Below are 15006 nucleotides of genomic sequence, written 5' to 3' on the forward strand. Positions count from 1 at the left end.
GATGGGTAGGCTCGGGGAGAGAGAGAAAGAGGCCCTTACTAGAGGGAGACCCAGACTGATGAGCATAAGCAGTCATGCTAGTCTCTTTAGTCAGATGAGCAAAACCTCCAGCACATGCTTGGACTAGATCAACTAGAACAAAAGCATCATCAATTTAAATGTCACCAGATTCAAAGACCTATGCCATGTGCCCACAACTGATTCATGGCTAGACTGCTTAACCAGGAAGAAACATTCTGAACCCCAAATACCAAATGATTGACATGGGATTTAATTTTCACAAAACTTGCCAGGAACCTGCGCTTTCCTTCCCAGGAAAATCCTCTCTTTAGACAAAGCATAGCCCTGAGTGTGTCACTGGTCTTCTCTTCTTTGAGAGAAAAGGGGCATCTGCACCCTATCTTAGGGATATGTATACCTTTGCTTCACCACCCTTTAACCAATCTTTGTTTGTCCCTTGCTCTCTGATCATCGTGAAATTCCTTCAGTGGCATATGTCAAGAACCTCAGCTCCACTGCTCCCTTGGAGGGACCTCCTTAGATTCCTGTCTGGTGACACACTCAAGGACCTTATTAAGAATCCCTGCTCTGGAGGATAATGCAGTGTTGAGAATCTGTTTCCTAATCTGTAGGGAGGAAATACCACGGCCCCCAACCAGCAGGATAAAAAGCATCAGAAAAGGCAGGCTAAATAGATGTGCTATCAAAACCAATTGGTTCTCTACCTGGCAGACATGGAATATTGATGTGGTTCTATTACCATCATCTGCCATAGTCATTCCGTATTCCACTTCATGGGATGTAAATTTCTTTGCAAGACAGAAGCAGCCCAGTCTGTGAAATTCCCGAAACAACCCCTTCTGGTAAGCCAGCACTGTAAGTTTTCATACTTGCCTGTTAGAAACATAACGAGTCCCCACGGAGACCAAAGGAAGGCAGGAGGTAGCTCTGCAGACTCTCGAAGGGTAATAATTGCAGGGGCAGGAATGCACCAAATGATACCCTTGTGGCTTTGAAAGTCAATGTGACTTTCCAAAGCATCCTCCTTTCTCCCAGAGTAGATTACAATATTAGAGAAATTAACTTAAACAAAACCAAGATTTAGGGGAAAAGCTTTTAATGAAGTTATCAGCTAATATATTAAATAGAGTCTGTCTGCTTAGTGCAAAGAACCAAACCTTAATTTCTATATCATCAATAAGACAAAGGAATTAGATTAGATATCATCATTCTTAATCTTCCTGGGTTCACAAGTCCTTCAAGAATAAGATATAAGCTATAGTTCCTGGCCCCAGAAAATACACATTGGTCTCACACATTTTACTGACAACTTAGGGAAGTCACAGAACCCATTTTGGACCACTAGATTCATAGAAGCTGAATACGCACCCTAGGATCCCTTCTACCTTAATTGACTTCAAGCAGTTAAGGAGTGGCCTTGGCCACTCCTCAGAGACTCTGGGAAGGAGCAAAGTGTTCTTCCTACAGATGCTGTGAAATTAACCAGGCTTTAAACACCCAATTGAGGGTGTGATGGGCCACACAGTCCAAATAAGCATTTCTTCAGGACAATGGCATGAAACTATAACTGGATGATATTTTCCTGGGAGACAGGGAATGAGAAGGATGGGAAGCCTGGATAGTTAGTGCAGGATAAAGACTGGGATGTGGTCAGAACATGTAGACAGCCCAGTCCTTGAAGAAGCCAGTGCTCAGGGGACTCAAGAAAGCCTGGGAGAGTCGCAGTCCTCCTCCTGTGGCAAGCAGCAAAGGGTTGGAGGCAGTTTCCCCACAAGCAGAGGTGCTCATCCTATGGTACCTGGAGCTGGCCTTAGAGCAGGCCTCCAAAAGTCACTACCTCTCCCTGGGAGATGATGGCCTTTCTTCTCTTCATTGATATCAACTTGACTGTGGTCCTTGCCCTGGCCAGTGAAATGAGCCCAAGTGGCATCCGTCACTTCCAGGCACACGATCTAAGAGTCAGCTCAGGGTACACCAGGTGCTCTTCTCCCTGCCACAAGGCTGGCCACAGTCTCCACCCACTGCTCCATCAACCTGGCCCCAGCAGGAGAGTGACCTGGAACAGTGCCATGGTCAAACTATCCAGACTTAGGTGAGTGTAAGAAAACAGTTTTGGTGTTGTAAGCCCTTGAGATTCTAGAGTTGCTGGTTACTGCAGCTGAGCCAAATATAACTTACTGAAACTCCATCCTCCTTTGGAAAAGAAGAAAGGTGGGTGCTCGGAGCAGTCCTCCTTAACCTGCTGCTGATTAGAGGCCCAGCCAAAGTCAGCAACTCCTCTTCCCTGACCCTGTCAACAGCACATTTCCTAGCCATGATCACCTGAGTCCCTTAGAGCTCAGGGAGAAGCCAGTAGAGCCGATCAGTATGCCACTTGCAGAGAGTTGAATAGTGACTCCCAAAAGATAGTCCAAATTTGGCCTCCAGTACTTATGAATGTGACTTTATTTGGGAAAGGATCTTTTCACATGTAGAGTTAGGTCTGTTTGGATGAGATTTTCCTGGGTTACCAAGTTGCACCCTAAATCCATTAAGTTGAGACTGGAATTATGGAGCCACAAACCGAAGAACACCTGGAGCCACCAAAAGCTCCAAGAATCAAGGGAGGACCCTCCCTAAGAACCTTGGGAGAGCCTGCTGACAACTTGATTTCAGACTCCAGAACTGTGAGAGAATCGATTTCTGTTGTTTTCACCCAGTTGACAGTAATTTGTTTCAACAGGGATAGAAAGTTAATACTCCATCTTAGCAAAATGTCTTTGCCTGAGCTTCTCTCTTACATAGAATTCAGAAAGGCAGGAACTGCAAACCAGTATGCTAATGGACTAGGAAGAAAACCTGCCTTTCTTTCTCTCCTGTCCCCAGGGCAGGACCCCAATCCTGCTTAGAGGGCGAGAATGCCAGCTCACAGAACCTGGCTGGTCTACTTCCTCCCCAGAGGAGGACACCAGGCCCGAGAGGCTGAATCCTTGATTATGGACCATGCAAAAAGTAATGCTCAAAATAAATAGATCCTGGAATCAAAGCTCCAGGGAAAACACAGAATTTTACTCTTGAGAATGGAGAGACAGCATGGAGTTCAACTTTTTCAGGTAGAGTTTTTGAAGTACGAGAAGCTTCAAGGATTTGGTTTATTCATGTGTTGTTATTTTGTTACCTGGAGGACCCTGAGGCTCACAGAGGAGAGTAATCTGCCCAGGATCGTGGATTAGGGGCCGATTCCAACTCCACAACCCAGGACAGGGAGTTTCGTCCTTCTCCGTACAATGTTGGTGTTCAGCCTCTGCTTTTGCCCCACCCCCACCTACCCACAATCTCCAAAGGAACCAGACTTACCTCACAGCAGGTAGCCAGGTCCCTCAGCAGCTCTCAGCTGTCTTGGTTCAGGAGCCCCACTGCACATCATTTTAAACATTCCCAAACTCAAACTCATCTCACATCTGATGTCACTTTTTAATTTTCAAATTCTTCCTAGTTCTTTTTTAATTTTTGCTTTTGAAATAATTGCTTATAAATAACTTGTTTGATTTTAGATTTTTCTGCAATGTTTTCAGTAAAATCTAACCCTAGGTTATGTTTGAATGCAATAAAGTTTTTGTCTATACATTGTCATTTTTTTCAAGATGAATAAGTTTAGCATCATGCTTCCTTTTGTATAGATTTAATTGGCATTTTATTAATTTCAAGTTTGCCTTTTAATTCTTGCCTTGGGAAGTAGTGGGGGAAGCCCTCACCTAAAAGGATGGTAGGTAAGGCAGGCAAAACCCCATGGGGGCATGAAATGTGTATGTAGCACACATCTTTGGCTCTGGGCGAGTGCGGATTAGGGAAGTATCAGGAGACCAGTTTTTAAGTATCTGTTCTAGGTCAGGCACTGAGCCAGGCACTGCTATATCCATAATTTCCTCTAAGATGAAAACCAAGCTAGGACCAGATTGCAAAGGACTTCACATGCCCTTCTTACCCACACCTGCCGTCTGCAACTGGGAAGCCATACGGACTTTCCTGACTCTGAATTCCTGCCTCTAACAGTTCCCGTGACATTGCTAGGAGTCCTATGTCTACCCACACCCTTTTCCATCCATTTGTATGGTCCAGAGCCTGCAGAGATAGGATCTTGCTTGGGATGGAAGATAAAGTAGCGGTCTTTCCAGGGTCAGAGTGACTGGGGTTTGTTCCCCCAGGAAAAGACTATGCTGCATCTATCTCTGTACCATCCAGGTCAGATCACCCTGGTAGAAAGAATTCCAGTCCTCACCCCACCAAACACCTGCAAGAGGTAAGAGCCATTCGAGCACATATTTATTTGATTGGAAAGAATAAGTCACAGACTACAAACAACTGGACAGTTGTTTCAAATGGTACCTCTCCGAGTGATTAGGCCATCATGAAATATCAGTGCACAGATGATTCTACAAAGTCCGTAGGAATGGAAGTCAGCTATATTGTAATCTCCCCTTTTAGGCTGAATTTCACAACAACTGTTCCAGATGTTACAGGGACTAAGTACCCCTATTTTAAGGAGTACTTAGAGGGGTCACTCCTGCAAGAATACCTACCTACAAATGGAGGAAGTCAAAGAGACTATATCCCAGTCCCCTGACTCCAAGAGCCCTCTGTCTGCTGAATCCAGCAGATCTGGTACTCCAGATCTAAGAGTGGTGGGATCGTGTCAACAGACAGAAGCCAGCTTGAAAAGGCACTGGTCAAATCTGGGACAATCTATTTATCAAAATAAATAGTGATAGCAATGCATTATAACCATGGAATAAAACAGGAATCGAAGTACACACTGATGCCTTATAAATAAATGAAGAGAAGAAAAAGCTTTTCCTTACAGTAAAATGTCAACTCATAAATGAAAAGAGGAAATTAGAAAAACAACCATTCAGTAACCTTCATAGTAATTATTAATTCAGTCAAGAAATCTCAATAGTTATTAAAACTAGTGGGTGAAAATTTAATAAGAAATGGGAAATTTGCATTTCAGAGCATTTCCATCCATAAAACAAAACTTTTATTTTAGTACCGGGATGAAACCCAGGGCCTTGAGACGACTAGGCAAGCACTCTACCACTGAGCCACATCCCCAGCTCCTGGAAAATATTTTAATAACTAAAAACAAGAAAAGAAGTAGTTTACAATGAAAAATTTTGACAAACACTATCTTAATTGATTGATTAAAGTAATATCACCAAGAACATGTCAAACTGAAATCACACGGCACCTGGTCAGACACAGTGAGAATGCGGCATCATTTCCATGATTTTTCTGCCAAAGATACATGACCTAAATCTAATCCAGAGAAAACATCAAACAAATCCAAATTGAGGAATTTTCTACAAAATAATCGGTATATAATATTCAAAAGTGTCAGAGTTATGGAAGTCAAGAAAATTTTGAGGAAATATTCTGAGTGAAGGAAACTGGAGAGTCGGTAACAATCAAATGCAGTAGGTGATCCTGAACTGGATCCTTTTGCTGTGTCATACAAAACTTGAGTAGCAGCTAAAGATGAATAATAATAATGATTTCAATGTTAATTTCCTTGCTTTGACGCTTGCATTACAATTATGAGGGGGAACGTCTTTGCTTCTAGGAATCAGACATCAAGATACCAGGTCTAGGAAAAAAGTTCTTTGTACTATTTCTGCAACTTTTGGGTAAGTATAAAATTATTTAAGAATAAACAATTTAAAGAAACCCCCAGACAAAAACAAATCAAGATAGTGAGGATTAAACATATTTTGTTATTTGTTCCAGGAAATAGGCTGCCTCTGTCAAGGGCAGGGTGGTAACCGGTCAGTTGAGACGCTCAGTACCCTGCTAGAGAACCTTGTGTGCAATCAATGTCTATAAACCAGTCCTAGATCCCCACTAGTGTAAACTGGTGATGTCTGACCATTGTTTATAGTCAACCTTTGGTTAACAGCAGCTCTTTCATTTTACCTTTTAAAATCTGACCCATTCAATGAAAAAATGTTCTGGGCGGGGGCAGGGGGAAACAAGGATATTGAAAAAGCTTCCATCTAAAAGAACACTTTAATAAATGCTCTTTCAAAAAATAAAATCTGATTCTGTACTGTGAATGCTGGTTTTCTTAAAAGGGTGCAGCCCCGGAAATGAAGGTGCTGTCATTCAGCGTGTGACATGGACAAAGCCGAGCCCAGCTCACCAGCACACAGGCCAGCATACCTTCCTGTGCTGCATTCTCCGTGCTCTCTACTGCCTTCCTGCTAGATGATGAAATATTAGGCAGGGTCTGTCTCTTCTTGTCTCCCGGTGCTGGCCACCCTTCCCCCTTCCCTTCCTTCCTCTCTCCCTGTTCTAATGCACTCAACACTGTCTGGGTCGATCACAATGTCTATTTTTCTTATAGACTGTAGGAAAGCTACAACACCTCATGAACCTATAATTAAGTTTAATATAACCTGGGGAAGGCTGAAGAGAAAGTAAATGAAGCCTGTCAATCACAAGAGATATGGAGTTAGCCTTGTCCCATTCCTCTGTGAAAGGGGAGTGAAGTCTCTCTTCATGAAGAGTTCTCTGTGTGCTGGCCCTAACTCAGCTCTCTAGCGATTTAAACCCTTCTTTCTCAAAGAAATGCCATGCCTGGGGATGCTTGGACTATTTCCACAGCATTCCACAGGATGTTGCAATAACCCTTCGTTCTAAGTGGAACAGGCTGTCCCCAATTCACAAGCCCGCTATGTTCTGAAAGTTCTCCTTACAATTATTTAGAGCTTGGAAATAATATCACAAATTATAATTTGATTTCCCAATTAGCCACCAAACTCCCCATAATTGGTGTACACACAGAACAATACAAATACACACATACATACAACAAAAACAACGGCAGGGAAATGTACAGTGTATTTCCTGCTTTAATGCATCAATGAGTTTTTATGAGCTAGCCTAGAAATCTAACCCTTAACATTGTTTCACCAGGAAAAAGCAAACTGAATCCAGTTTGGAACTGGGGCCTCAGGACCAGGTCCTCCCCTAGTCCACAGCTCCTTCTCATTGTATCAAGTCTGCTCCCCAGGCAGCCTCTTCCCTGGCAGGTATGGAGCGCCCTTCTCAGGGTCTCAGACCAGGAGTTGCTCATTGGAAATGAAAATCTCATCCCGCAGAAGCTTTCCCTGCATGGCCACACAAGTGCTCACACACATTCACATACAAAACCCCAAACTTGGGCTGGGGAGATAGCTCAGTTGGTAGAGTGCTTTCCTTGCAAACACAAGGCCCTGGGTTCAATCCCCAGCACCGCAAAAAAAAAAAAAAAAAAAAAAAAAAAGAAACCAAACTTCATCATCAGAAGGACTAAGGTGGTATTTTCAGTTAAAGACCATGAGTCTAGTGTGCCTCCTTAGAGACACTGGCGTAAATGCGCCACGTTGACCGCCTGCTTCTTCCCTTGGATTCTGCTGTAAGCAAGAACGTGGCGAGGGGGCGTCAGGCCAAGCTCTTCCTCCCTCCCACAGGCCTAGACCCCAGGCCCACACCCAGTGCTTTTGCTTCGATCATTTCTTGCTATAATTTTATTCTCCACCCACCCCCACAATCTGTTTCACTGAACCCAGAAAATACAACATTGGAACAGAAAAATGAGGCCTGAAAGGAAATTTAGGAAGACAAATGTTATTTGTCATTTTACCCAAATATATTTCACTCAGGACACCTTCCTAGTGATACTTGATAGAATTTTTTTAATTTAAAGTATCTTTAAATATTTTATTTATCACAATAATGAGGAAAGGGAACAAAAAGGACAAAGAAGACATAAATAGGTATTGGTATCAACTCGTTGCTATGACTGCATGTAGCTATAAACTTATTAGAAATGACACAATGTAAATTTCAAAAACTGATAAGAGCATCACCAGGATGATCTCACTGAAAGTAAAAATGTCCTTGAAATTCTTATTCTGTGACAAAAAAATGAGGGCAAATCTGTCTGGTATTCTCCCTACATGTTCTTCTTCAAGACAAAGTTTCTAAAATAATCTCAGACATGGTGTAACATTTGCCAGACAGCTGTTCTAGGGAATGCCAAAAAGATAATCCTGGGATCTATTGTAGTCTTCTTCATTTTTTTTTTTTTTTACTTCCTTCAGTGACTTCTGGTTTTAGGCCAGTATGTAGACACATGTTTTGAAAGTTCAAAAAGTCTCCAAGGACATTTAATATTATTGTGCCCTTTTGTATCCCCTTTGCTGACCTCATTGAGAAGGCAGTGTTTTGGCTTCTTGGCAAAGGGTTTAATCTAAGCCTGCTTCTACAAGGTAGACTTTTATTGAGATAAAGCTGCAACTAGTGTCTGTCACCCCCAGGATATATCTGGTCTCAATCTCCTCCCCATCCCTGAGATGGCTTTCATTGGGAGTAGATGAAACCCCAAACAAGGAGTTGGAGACATGTTGATCATAGTGCTGGAAGAAAATTCTAGAGGTCATTTAGCCTAGCACTTTCCCTTCTGACCCACTGGTCATTTCTGTGGCTTATTTCTGCTGAACTGAAAGGAGTTTTCTGGAAAACTAAACTCTTTCTACTAACAAACACATTCAAAGTCTCATGAATATTTTAATGCGTACAATCTTTCATTCAAATGAGCTTAATGAAAGAATTTTGGACAGGAATAAAAGGATTCTGTGTGTTTACATAAACCTAGATACGAAATCTCGAGGTTGGCCCTTCCTTCCAATCTTCCCAGCGCCAGCTCTCTGACACCACTGCTCCTTAAATCTTCATCATCTGTCAGAGAACAAAGAGGACATCAGTAGCAGTGGAGACGGGAGCATACAACATGGACACGGGGCCTGGAACCAGACGCTGACCCAAGGCAAAGGCGACTTGAGACATGTCTGAAGTTGTCCTCCAGGTCCCAACAGAGGAGTGAAGGAAACTGGATTTCCAGCCAAAGAGAAATAGTTTCTCTTTTCACCAGGTTTTCCCCAACTTCACCAAGAAATAGGCTAGTGTATTAGTTTTCTAAGGCTGCTGTGACAACATACCACAGACGGGGCAGCTTAAGCAACAGAAATGGGTTGTCTCACAGTTCTAGGGGTTGGACGTGGTGATCAGGGCTCAGTGGGTCTGTTTTCTTCTCAGGCCACCCTCCTTGGCCTGCTGATGACCCTACCTCCCTGTGGTGTCTTCATATAATCTTTCTCCTATGCTGCAATCCTGGGATCTCCTTTTGTGTCAGTTTGTAGGAGGGTCCACCTTAAACTTGAGCATCCAGATACACTAATATTCTGCAGAAATGTGAGTTAGGGCTTCAGTATGCAAATCTGGGGCAGACACAGTTCAGCTCATAATGGTAGGAGAGAGTTCTTTCCAAAATATGGTACTAAAACCCAGACGATTATTAGGACTTCAGAGATTTTTTTTTTAAACAAGTCAGATAAAAAGTATGATGCATTTCATAGTATTATCCCAGGCCCTGAGCACACAGCAAGCATGAGACAGCCCTACAGAAGCAAGACTAAGGCTGTCTCTTCTGGTAGAACTTCTGGATCAGGATCTAAAACTCTTTAGACAGGAGCCAGGGAATGGGGACCAGCACACCCCTGGAGAAAGACAGTGTGAGCCACTCATGTAATTTTAGATTTTCTAGTGGCCACATTAAAAGAAAAATTTAAAATAGGTGAAATTAATTATAAAATATACTTAATTTAACTCAATATATTCAAAATATTGTGTTTCTATATAATCAACATTATAAAATTATTAAGGATAATTTTACATTCCTTCTATGGTACTGTGTCTTCAGGCTCTGGTGAGTATTTTGTGATTAACATACATCTTGGTATGGACTAGTCACTTTGGTGAGTGGCCATCACATCCCACAGTCAAATCTAGGGAGTGGCAAGTCTACAGTGACTCAGTAGGCCCACATTATGCTCCAAACTGAAGTCCAGGGTGTGAAGTTAAAGAAATTTGCAGAAGTTCCTCAAGAGCAATCAGTATCTTCTGGGATTTTTGTGGAACTCCCAGAGCTGAATGGGGGACCACTGGATTGGTGCCTTTCCAAACTCAAGACTGTATGAGCTACCCAGGGACATGACTCAGGAACAGAAACATCCAAGAGGGGCATCGACCTTCCTCACACCACTAAGCGACTTTGTCAATAGGACCAGGAAATAATTCTTAAGTCCTCCATTCTGCAAATGACTAACCAAATTGTTGAGTTCTATGCCCAACAGAAATCCAATAGGCCTACTAAGAACTGTTCTGTTTTGCTATCTCTCTTTCATTTCAGTCCAACTCTTCCAGCATCCAACACTGAACAAGTGGGGGAAAGGATTTTTTCCCCTGAAGACCAGAAGTGTATTATGATGCTGTGACATAAAGAAATATTCACTGATCACAGTTGGTGAAAACTTTGAAAGTCACTGGCCTTGGAAAATTATGACTTTGGAAAATTAGAAGTGGGATGTCCCTAATTCTTGAAATGACCGATAGCAGGGTTGAACCAGAGGTGCTTAACCACTGAGCAACACCCCCAGTTCTTTTTTTTTTTTTTTTTTTTTTCTTTTTTGGAGGGACAGGGTCTTGCTGAGTTGCAGAGGCTGGCTTTGAATTTGTAATGCGCCTCCCTCAGCCTCCCGAGCTACTGGGATCACAGGTGGGCAGGTACCACCATGCCCAGCTCCTGAAATGGTTTTAAAGGTTTTATCCATCTCTAGAGGTAAAGCACATGGCCTAGAAAACCAAAGATACCCACTCTCCACTATTGCAACATGGGCTGTCTCCTGCTGCCTGTCTCAAGTCACCTGCATGTGTTGTTAATCTGAAAGAATTCTAAGGCTATCTGCCAACCTTTGGCTCTCCCTAACAGAACATTCCAGGTGTTGACATCTCCCATGTACATGTGATATCTATAATCTATTTTAACTCATTTGACCCCAATAATATCCCTGTGAGGTAGAAGAAAAGACAGAGGCTCACAGAGTTGGCAAACTTGGTGAATTCTAGAGGTTTTTAAAACAGGTCTTCTGACCTCAAATCTACAGAAAGAGTACACAGGGTCATCAACATGTTAATGAGTCTAGGCATACCGTAAATGGACACTTAAAAAAAGTTGATTGAGTGAGTGACTGAATGAAAAACATGAAACTGAATTTCCTTGCAATTCCTCAGAGGACAGTATTTCCAAATTTAAGTATGAGATCATAAATCCTAAGGAAATGGACCAAAGTGTCTTTGCCTGATTAATATTATTTAGGAGTAGCAGAAAGAATTTCCATTAGTCTGGAATTCTTTATAAAATCATTACACACTCCAGGTTTGAGAACACCAATCTCTGTCTCTCTGGGCGCCTTGCAGCAAGGCTCAGACATGCCAGCAGCAGGGTCTAGCATTAGGCAAGCAGTCTGCAGTGGGAAAACACTGGACACATGCACCCTGGGCCATCTACAGAGGTAGAGCCAGTCAAGCAGGGAGGGTGCCTGTCAAGACAGCCTCTGCCAAAGCCTGTGTGCACCCATCACTTAGCAGGAGTGGGAGTTTCCAAGGAAGAAGACACCAGAAAGAAGGCCACAGGAATTCAACGAGGGAACTATATAGAAGAAAACTAGAAAGTTGTTTACCTATAGGCCATTTTTACCCATGACGTTCTAATCCTTTTTCCAAATTCCCGGGGACTCACTCATTCAAAAGATATCAGACACTGAATGCTCAAACTGAAAGACACTTAGAGGAAATGATAACAACAATAACCCACCCTTGCACACTCGGTCCTCCAGCAGGTACGCCTGCCATCCATCCTTTCTTGCACAATACCAGCCACATTTTCACAATACCTTTGGGAGAGTCAGGTGAATGCCCTGACACAGTGATGCCACTCTGTAAACCTGCCCACTTATAATGGAAGAAACATCCAACACCCTCCTTTTACTGATATTTGGTATCTTGACACACTGCAAGTTAAGGACAGAGCTGATTCTGGGACCTTGACCCCCTGGTTCTGGACCTGGTGCAAGTGCAATCTGACATTTGCTACATTTGGGAAGCTCTGAGTGATTTCAGCATCTTTTCCACTAATGGGGGCCCTGGTCAAAGGCCAGGATGCCACCCACCTTCACATTCCATCATCCTTTTGGTTATTCTTGGTATTTCTTTCCTCAAGTTGCTCCTTCAATAGGTCACCACATCTTTCAATTTAGAAAGTGTCTCTACCTTGTTTCCTCAGCCAGAGAGTAGAGATAATAACAGAATTTATTCCACAGGTTGTTGTAAGAATTACATGAGTTATCATTTCTCTCCTTTTTCTCTCCTTTTTTTTTTTTTTTTTTTTTGGCACCAGAGATTGAACCCAGGGGTGCTTAACCACCAAGCCATATCCCCAGCCCTTTTTAATTTTTATTTTGAGATAGATCTCCTTAAGTTCCTTAGGGCCTTGCTAAGTTGCTGAGGCTGGCTTTGAACTCGCAATCCTCTCGCCTCAGCCTCCTGAGCCTCTGGGATTACAGGTGTGTGCCACTGCATCCCACATGGATCCACATTTCTAAACCAACTAAGAGTACATGGCACAAAGAGAAGCATGCTATTTAAATAGTTCATAAAATACTGGATTATTAAACACTCTTCTAGTTTTGTTCTCCTCCTCCAATATCAAAATACTCTTGCTAAAACTCAAATTGCCAGACTCCACAATGGTTCCCAAAGGTTAGTTTACACAAGATTCCTGGGTTACTTGCAAATTGACAGCCACTCCCTGGATTCTGGTTGAGGAGGTCTGTCTGGGTGGAGTTCAGGAATCTACATTTTTAACATGAACCCACAAGGGATTCTGATGTAGGTGGTCTGACACTACAGTTCTTGAAAGACAAGCCTCCTGGACAAAGTTCACTTCTGGCATGGCATTCGGTGACCTGGTCATCTGGTGTTTGTCCACCATTCCAGCCTCACCACTTAAAACCCGACTTTCTAATCCTACAGGGCCCAGAACTGCATCAGAAAAAATATAAAATCAGATTAAAGTCAAGCCCTCTTGCATTTCTCCATATGACGGCTGTGTTATATGAGACTAGAAAGAAATAGCTGAGCTGATGCCCAGAGAAATCTCTGGCCTGGGGGTCACCATGGGAACCACATCCCTGTGACAGCCCAGAGGGAGTGTAAATGCAGAGAGTGACAAAACATGCCATGTTTCTGAGTTCCTGTTCTCCTTCTGAATATCCCTTAGAGACCAGACCCCTTGTTCTTCTCCCTCCAAGTAGCTCAAGGGATTGTTCTATATTTGGGAAAGGACATCAAGAAGGAACAGAACAGAAACAAAAGTAGGTTTCAAGCTACTCCAAGCCTAGTCACTAGGCTCCAATACACTGGCTAAGATAAATGGGGATTTTTAAGGTCTAAGGACACCCCTGCTTCAAACCTTGGACTCATCAGAAGAGAAAATGCTTGGTTTTTTCTGCCATTATAGAGCAACTTAAAATGGACTCCAGGTTAGACTCCCTAACAACTGAGTCTTGATATACTTGTAGTCTAGTCTAAGAACTTTAAACACCCCCACCACAAACCCCAATTATTAAATTCAAAAAATGTGACATCATTAGGAAATAGGGTATTTGTAGATATAACCAAAACATAAGTTAAAATGCGACCTTATTGAATTAGAGTGGACCCTACATCCAAATGTCCTTAAAGAAGAGGAAAAACACACACAGAGGCAAATGCCAAGTGAAGCCCCAGACACACAAGGGAGAGCAGCGTTCACAAAGGAGTCAGAGACTAGGCTGATTTAGAGAAGCCAAGGATTGCCGGCCACCACCAGTAGCTAGGAAGAGGGAAGGCAAGGCTCTTCCCTAGAGCTCAGAAAGAACGGGGCCTTGCCGACCACCTATTTCCAACTTCTGGTCCCAAGAACCAGAGAAGAATTAATTTGGATTGTTTTAGGCCACCTCATGTGCTATGACTGCTGTAGGAAACGAACACACTGCGCTCTGGGCCCCTCTGTTGATGGAAAATCCAGACTCTGCAGGCTCTCAAATGGATCAAGCACAGGTCGGTTAAGCATGAAAACACCCCTAGGATAACACAAATAATGAAAAACTGTAAAAAGTAGCTTTGCCCTTGAATTGGGGTATTTCCTTAAGCAATAAACCAGCTTGGCAGGAGTTGGAGTCCTAAGTCTTCTTTCGATAACTGCATTCTAACTTCCTTGAGGGATGCCTCCCTCCCAGCGGGATGAAGTTTTGACAGTGTTGTAAAGTTCTTTGATATCTCCTTACCAAGAAACTGCCACCTGACCTGCTCTGTCCTGGGGTTTTGTCCACCTGAGCCCAGGGATGCCAGAAGGAAGAGCTGCATGTCATCCATCAAGCTGCTGAACACCAAAGGGACTGTCCAGCTGGACCTGCCGCCTGGGCACTAGGAGTTAACCAAGGCTGGTCCCACTATTCCATCTCTGCTTAAGTTGGTCAGAAGCAGATTTTAGGTGCCTGTAATGGAGACGCTTGCCTGGGCCCAACCTACCCCAAAACTCTCTGTCCTCAAAAGGAGGACCAGGAAAAGGGAATGTCTGGGGGTGTTGAGTGAAATGTCACACTTACCACCCCAAGTACACACACAGCTGCATCTAATGCAAAAGTGCTACTGAAAATACAATTGTGCCTCATGATGTGCTTTGTATGCGGGTCTTTAATATAAATGTATTTCAGAAATCAAAGCAGCACTAGATAAAAGTTTTCCTTCTATCCCTTTGTGATTTTTGATGTAGAGTTAAAGCTACTATTCCATCTTAGTGATGTGTTGTTGATCTTTGTATTCTATTTCAGATATTTGTTATGTGATCTCTAACTCTGTTGGAAATAGATGAGCTATAAATTATAAATAAAGAGAGAGATCACATGATCACCATAAGTCTTTTTAAGTGAGATCCATAAGTGATCTAAATTTAGCTTCCAGAAGCATTTTATTTATCCCATGGACCCAATTTAATTGGGATCAGGAAGAACACAGTTCACCAAATAA

Source organism: Sciurus carolinensis, chromosome 9 (assembly GCF_902686445.1).
Source record: "Sciurus carolinensis chromosome 9, mSciCar1.2, whole genome shotgun sequence".
Taxonomy (NCBI): domain Eukaryota; kingdom Metazoa; phylum Chordata; class Mammalia; order Rodentia; family Sciuridae; genus Sciurus; species Sciurus carolinensis.